The 7,141-nt window shown below is 44.5% G+C and overlaps 1 protein-coding gene across 1 annotated transcript in view; it reads left to right on the top strand.

Annotated features, from left to right (window-relative positions):
• Positions 1 to 7,141, top strand: part of gli3 (GLI family zinc finger 3) — a 96,304-nt gene that overhangs the window by 1,042 nt on the left and 88,121 nt on the right. The window lies entirely within an intron of this gene.

Here is a 7,141-nt window from a genome sequence, read left to right as displayed (position 1 = left end):
GGGGGGGTCATATTTATGTGCATTTGTGATCATATTTCAGGATCTGTTATTGATTTGCTTTAACAAGCGAGAGACTCGGGGAAACACTTAGTGACGGCATACATGTTCAACTTTTTATTTCAATCCACCCAAAACCTGTGGCTGACCCTCCCCTTGACCTTTGACCTCCCCTTGCTTCACTATCGAGCACCTAGTCATTTATAGTTTTGTAATATTTAATTAGCCGAGACTTAAAATTGGAAAAACTCAAAACAAAATTGACAATAAATTATAACATTAAATTTCCTCATGAAATTATTTTTAGTTCTAAAAACGGAGAAAATTAAAGTATTTGGATGATTTCATATAAATCTTTGTTTTCCCTGTCAGCATCCGCTAACCTGAGGTAGTTAAAGAGACTCACCAGAGCCTCTGACAATTTGATTTGCATTGGAAAAATTTTAAAATGATGTTCTTCCCCTTAAGAAAGAACATATTTAAGCGTACATCACAGTGTGTTTGAAGGCATGCGCATGTGCTCAGAGAAATTTAAGCCCATTACACTGAGGTCTGTGGCCCTGCAGGGGTCCATGGGGGAGGTTTTATGGGGGACCCAAGCAAAATTAAATAAAGCATAAATCCTCTGAATTTTAGTTGATTAGAGTTTGTTAGTATTTAAAAAGTGATGGATATACTTCACATGCAAGGTGTCATTTAAAAAGTTACATCAATAATAATAATTATAGGAAGAAGAAGAAGAAGAATAGAAAGCTCTCACATGGGCTTGTGCAGATTTAAAAAAAATGTGGGAACAGGGGAACAGAAGTCTGGTGTGTTCATTTTGGGGGTCCAGGACATGAAAACGTTTGGGAGCCCCCCCCCCGCCCTCGAGCCTCCACATGTGCAGATATTTGTTTGAAACTTTCCCTCCTGTTCCTCGCCAGCTGTTCCACATTTTATCTGCTCCTCTGCTCTCGGGTTTCATACAGACGACGAGGGTCCGAGGTGCTCAGCCATGCGGTGCAGCTCAAATCCTCCCTTTTTTTGTGAATGTGAGTGTTGTGTATGTGTGTGTGGGTTTTCTTTTTTCTTTTTTTTGGCACATGGCAAATTATTAACGGAGGTTTGGCTGCCCTGAGACGGAGCAGCGAGCGAACGCACGCGAAATAAGATGTTTAACAGGACACACAGATAAAAAAAAAAAAAATCTCCTTTTGGGTGTTTTTTTATAAGCTTGCTCTCATCGTTCATCTTGTCTGAGCATTTGGCTTTGAGCGGGGCTTTTGCAGGTCTTGGTAACATTTGTCCAATAAAATGAAATAGGCACTGTCACATAAACTGTCATTTAATATTTCCCCCATTCTATTTTATTAATAATAACAAAATAACATTCGCAGGGCTGAAGCTGGAAAATTTACCACTGCACTCAGTTAAAAAATAAAAGCAGACAAGTCAGGCCTTAAAAATCTGAAAATTTTAGGCCTAAGCTTTATTTTTAAAATGACAACTTGAGGACAATTTGTAATTAAATTTTGTTTGCATGTATTTATGCATTTTTATGGCGTGTGACTTCTTAATTAAGCATTTTGAGATGATACTGGTAATTAAAAAAATTACACCGATAAATATTGTTCCCTGTATATCATCCTAGGAGGCCCTTGTCATTTTATTTTCAGTATAAGACATCACATTTAAATTTGACGATTAATCAACAATTCAGTGCTGATAGATCAAAATATGTAACATTTTTAAATGGTTAAATCAATTAAAAAATAATGGCTTCAATTTCTATAGTTACACAATAATCTAATGTATGTAATCTATATTTTCCAAATATCTAATAAATAATAAATCATAAGAAAGGAAGTCCACCTTGTGAAAAATTGTAAAAGATAAATCTGCACACTGTCTGTGTGTATATCTAATTTTGCTGTTGCTGCTTTCGCACGATACTATCTGAAAGTGGTGCACCTTTTCCAAATAAAGGACTTTGTCTCATTACAATGCAGCAGCAAGGATGAATGCAGCACTGTTTAAGATGCTAATCTTCTGGAATGAGATGCACAACTTAGAGCCATTCGCTTACTGTAGCCAGGAAAGATGTATCGTTGCCGCTCTGTGCTTCATAACTCCACGCGCGAGGAAAAGGCGGATAACGTTTCCCTCTGCAGGAATCGGTCCGTCAGATATCAGCGGCGCCGGCAGCAGCGTGCTGCTTTATCTCAACTTTAAAAATTTCTCTTTTATGCATGGGGACGTTGGCCGAGGACACCTGTGACCTGGTGACCTGGCAGAATAGGGGATGTCATGTTAATGCAGGGAGATGATGTGCTATTAGCTTTTGAGGTATGGCCTGCTCCTCTTTGTAAGGGCCTTATATTCACAGTTACAGGCAGTTTGTGTCCTCAGGCCTTTTTTGCCCTGTTGGAAGTATACCTGTTATCAGGTTTGTATGCAAGAAGCCCTAATGAGCTGTTTTGTTGTGCTAATGCCACGACCTGAAGCACTCAAAGAGGTGGCAAATGGTTTGTTAAAACGAGGGTAATGTGAGGGAAGTTGATTATCCTTTAGATAATGAGCACAGATGTGAGGGTTTTGTGTAATCGTGCTTGCTTTGTGGGTTTTCCTGCAGGTTGCTGTTGGTTCGTTGATTTTTTTTCCCTCGCCTTTTTGTACTTTTCCTAAAATTTCCTGAGAGGATAAAACTGACAGTTTCATTCTATGTGATAATAAAAATCAGCCCACATTGTGATTAGCTGTTGCTTTCCTTGCATACGGCTGGCGTAGTTGAATAGATGGCCCCCAAAAGAAATCTCTTACTCTCTTACTTTGATGATTTGGTACTTTGATATGTTGACATCAAATGAAACAGACACAGTGGGGAAAGAAAGAGGACAAGTCAGACAGAGGTAGTGATTGAGGGGGAAAAAAGGCTGTTCATGAGAGCGGGTGGAAATGTGTGTGTGTGTGTGTGTGTGTAAGTGCAGTTTGTGAGGCACGGAGGAGTGCTCTGAAAACTTGGGCTGAGACAGCAAACCTGAGGAGCGTCAAAATGTCTGGATGCATTTGCGTATGAGCAGAGACAAGAAGGGGTCTTCGGGTGTGCGAGGGCTTCTCCTTGGCCTCCTAATCCCCAGGCCCAGCCATCCCTTCAGGGCATGCCTCAGATCTGGCTCTCTGGCTCTGTGCGTGGACGACCCAGCTCCGCCAGCAGATTTAATATGCTATGTGTTCCTGCTCCCCCGGCTCCCCTCCACCTCAACCATCATTGTCCCAGAGCGGGACCCTCACTCGCTGTTTCAAGGAGCCTGCTAAAGGCACCTTTCAAGCCAAGGGGTGATGTCTTTGGATAAGGCGTATGGTGGGGAGGGAAAATAGTGATGAAGGCGATATGAGACTCGAGAAGGGAAAAATGTAATTTCACATATGTATATGACTCGCATTCAGGGATTGTAATTCACTTGGGTGTTTGCTAGCCAGCAAAACATGCATTCTCGTGCTCATTCACACTCTTATTTCTCTTTCTTGATCTCTCATTCATACAGTTTTTTGTTTTTGTGTGTGTGCTGTTCTCTTTCTTACTGTCTTTTTTTTGTCTTTTAACTGCATGAAAAATAAAAAGGAAAAAAAAGTTGGAAAAGTTTTTTTTTGCTATAGCGTTCGTCCTTTGGAAAGTCCATTTGCACCTGACAATTTGCCTCCCAGAGTGAGGTGAAGAAAACGGCAATAAAAAAAAATGGTAGGGGTGGGGAAACATTCACATAAATTTGAATCAAGTGGTTCGGATTTACGGTAGATGAAGCTGTGTTTGACAGCTCGACATAAAGTCTGCTGTAGGAGACGGTAAATTTTATTGCGGCAGAAACGCGGGCTTGTGTGCGAGGATCCAGTGGTGTGCCAGCTCGTGACTGGTGTTTTCTTTTCTTTTCTCGCACACTTTGGAAGAGAAGCGGACAGGTCACGCCTGCGTGTGACTGCCGCTCATCTCCTCCTCTGTTTGCTGTAGCTGCTGTAAAAATGTCTTTAAGTCCGCCGTGTGAAGTGTAGCAGCGAGAGTTGAAGTGCTTTTAGTCCGGGGGCCCATTTGTTTGTGTGTAAAGTTTGTGCGCCTAAAGAGACAGTTTCCTGGGGCTCCGGGGCGGTGGCGGGTTTGGTGGGGGCTCTTTCTTAGTGCAGATGTGGCATTGTGTCAGCTTTGATGGGAGCCGGTTGTGGCATCCGTGAGGGGGTCTGTGCTTTCCTGTCAAGGGTGGCGATTGGGAGACAGATGAACTGGCCGCTTGCTGTGAACAATGATCCGTCACGTACCGCTGCTTCTTGACGTGTGGGGCTAGGCTGCACCGAGGCATCAGTTTGGGCACTAATTTTTTTTCCTCTGCCGTAACTGTTTAAACTGAGCCCTGTGTAGTGCATTTTGTTACACAAAACACCTGCACTCACAGCAGTAATTAAGTTATGTGTTGTCATGCAACGATGCTCGCGCTGTGTGTTTGCAGCCCCGTGCTGCTTGTAGTTGTCTTTCAGTGGGAGTTATCGCCGAGCTTTGGTGAGTCCCCGAGTGGAGGTCAAGGGGGTGTCTGTTGTTTGGATGTCACATATAAATCCCAAGGTTAATACCTAAAAGAAGAGCAGGCCCAGACATTCTCTTTGCTCTCCAAACATGTTTTAGATGAGTACCTCTTTACCCGCTCTGCCGCCTTCGTTTCCGTCTGCCGTGGACTTGGGGCAAGTTGGAAAAGGAGGGGCGTGTGGGGCGGGTATCCCAAATAAACCCCTTTAGTGTGTTCTTTTCAGTAATGAATGCTAACAGACTCTGGCTCTAATAATGCCTCATCTTGGAAAAACAAAAGGGGAACTCTACTATCTGAGCAAATTTCTACCCAAACCTGAAAGAGCCCTCCTTTGACAGCGCAGCATTTGAAGACTAATCGTTTTTTCTCATGCAAAGCACGCTGTTTTAAGAGCCCGGGCCACGGAAAGAGAGGGGGCTGTGTTTTAACAATACTCCGCAGGGAGTGAGGAACAGGGTTCTGGGAGGGGAGGTAGGGTTGTAGAGAAGAGGGGGGGGGGGGGGGGATTCCTCTCTCCTTTGCTCCTCAGACAAAGCCCGGTTCCTTTCAGTTTTGCATGGGGGGTAGGGTGCGTGGAGAAGAGGAGGGAGCGAGCAAGAGTTTGAGTTCCTTGAAAGAGATGGACTCGAGCCGTTTTTAATGACAGTTTGTCACCGTGGCCTCTCTACTTTCCAGGGAATTTGTTGGGCTGGCCTTGCAGTGACAGGCCTGGAAAGAAGCAGGCCTGAGAAAATTTATCGAGAAACAGAAATATTAACGTGTACATGGGGCCCTAAAACGGCTTTGGCTATTCCTGCCAGACTGGTGTTTTTATTAAGAGGGGTCGACATGCTTTGGAAATATATCTTATTCATGAAGAAAGCCAGGTTAGACTTCCCAAAGAATTCATTATGTTCCCCCAGATGCGGCTTTGTGGGTCGCAGCCGTCCCTTGGAGGACGTGGAGCGTGGAGCGCAACATTGTAAAAGCTCCCTCAGTGGGCATGGGAGTGCGAAGGGTTCCATTTGTCAAAGGTGCAAGAGTCTTTTTCCCCTCCTCAACACTTTCCCGGCTCAGTCTCAAACTCATTGTCTGAGCAAAGGCAGGACATTAGTCACTGCAACGCCACGGGAGCCTGCAGGGGCTAAGGACCAGCGCTCTGGAGCCCGAGTCGGACAGAGGGGAGGAGAGAGGGGAGAAGGAAGAATGGTGGGAGGGAAGGAGGGAGGGAACAAGTGAAAAAGGTGAAAGAAGGGCAAGAAAAGTGGAGGAAATGTGGGGTAGATGGAAAGTGAGGAAGAGAGAACATGGGAGCTCAGAGTATGTGTGTGGGAGAGGGAGAAAGACCGTGGGGGGGTTAGAGGGAGTGGAGTCTGTAGCTCTACCTCAGGGTTCAGTATGTAAGCCCCTGTCTACCCCCCAAAGCTGCTTTCACAAAGAGATTTACAAGACAGGTCTCCGGTGTGCTTTGCTGCCCTGCATTATGAGTGAGTGTGAGTGTGTAAATGTGTGTGTGTGTGTTTGACTTGGAAAAATGGGCCTTTCTGTTTTTCTATTCCCTGACTTATTTTCTTCTTTGCATCATCTATGCAAAAAAGATTTGGTCAAATTTACCAATCCAGACAGGTCAGACGCTCAACAGCCCCAGTGGAGCGGTGTGAATAACCTATTCCCCCTGGTGGCAGTGTTTGTGTGTGTGGGTGTGTGTGTGTGGGTGTGTGTGCATTCACGTGTGAATGTATTTCACAGATTCACACATACAAGGGATCCTGTTAGCTTTTGGAATTATTTATAAAGCCTGGCTTTTGTGTGGCGCCCTAAGTCCCTGTCTCCTCCCATTACTGCCTATGACTCTACCTGGGCTTCCTTCAGCTCCAAATGCTCCCTCAGCCACCCTCCCAGCCGAAGGAACTGAGTTTGGTGTTAAAGCTAAACCCTTTATCTGCTGCTGCTACTTTCTTTTTCTTTATGTGCAATCGCTGAGCATTTTCATCCTCTGTAAAAAACAAAAAAGTTTTCTTATTCAGAAAGTCATAATGTGCAGAGACAAACACAAGTCGTGCACTTCAGAGCGACACACAAAGTTACCCAGAACCATCCCATATGGCCCTGATTACCCTGTAATCCAGGAAAGTTTTTTCCCCATCCCTTTTTTCTTGCACACACTGAGGAGGGTGAAGGTTTTTTTTATTTAGCGTGTTTTTTGAGATGCTTTATGTTAATGTTTGTCTTTTATTGAAACAAGCTGGAATGTGATTATAGTCCTGCTTGGTACATATGAGCAGCGAACTGCTCTAGTTTCTCCATCTCCCTCTGGCATAGAGATCAATGCAAACCAGCTAACGCAGGGTAATAAGCCATTAGTACACACATTGTTGCAGAGATTTACATACATCGACCGGTGAAGTGATAAACTAGGTTCCGTGTCCTAGAGGTAAGAATTATTGTGTGTGTGAGTGATTAGCTGAATGAACCCCGGGTTAGAGTAGGTGTGTGTGTGCGGGCACACGGGTGTGTGTGTGTGAAGCATTGCTGGGTGATCTCCTTGCGACTGCCAGTCCTGTGTGATAGGTGCCAGATTGCGTAGCTGGGAGCCAGGTTGTCTCTGCTTG

Source organism: Haplochromis burtoni, unplaced genomic scaffold, assembly GCF_018398535.1.
Source record: "Haplochromis burtoni strain Fernald_Lab_line unplaced genomic scaffold, NCSU_Asbu1 Contig_58, whole genome shotgun sequence".
Lineage (NCBI taxonomy): Eukaryota > Metazoa > Chordata > Actinopteri > Cichliformes > Cichlidae > Haplochromis > Haplochromis burtoni.
Note: the sequence above shows the minus strand (reverse complement) of the source record. Positions and strands in the feature narration are given on the sequence as shown.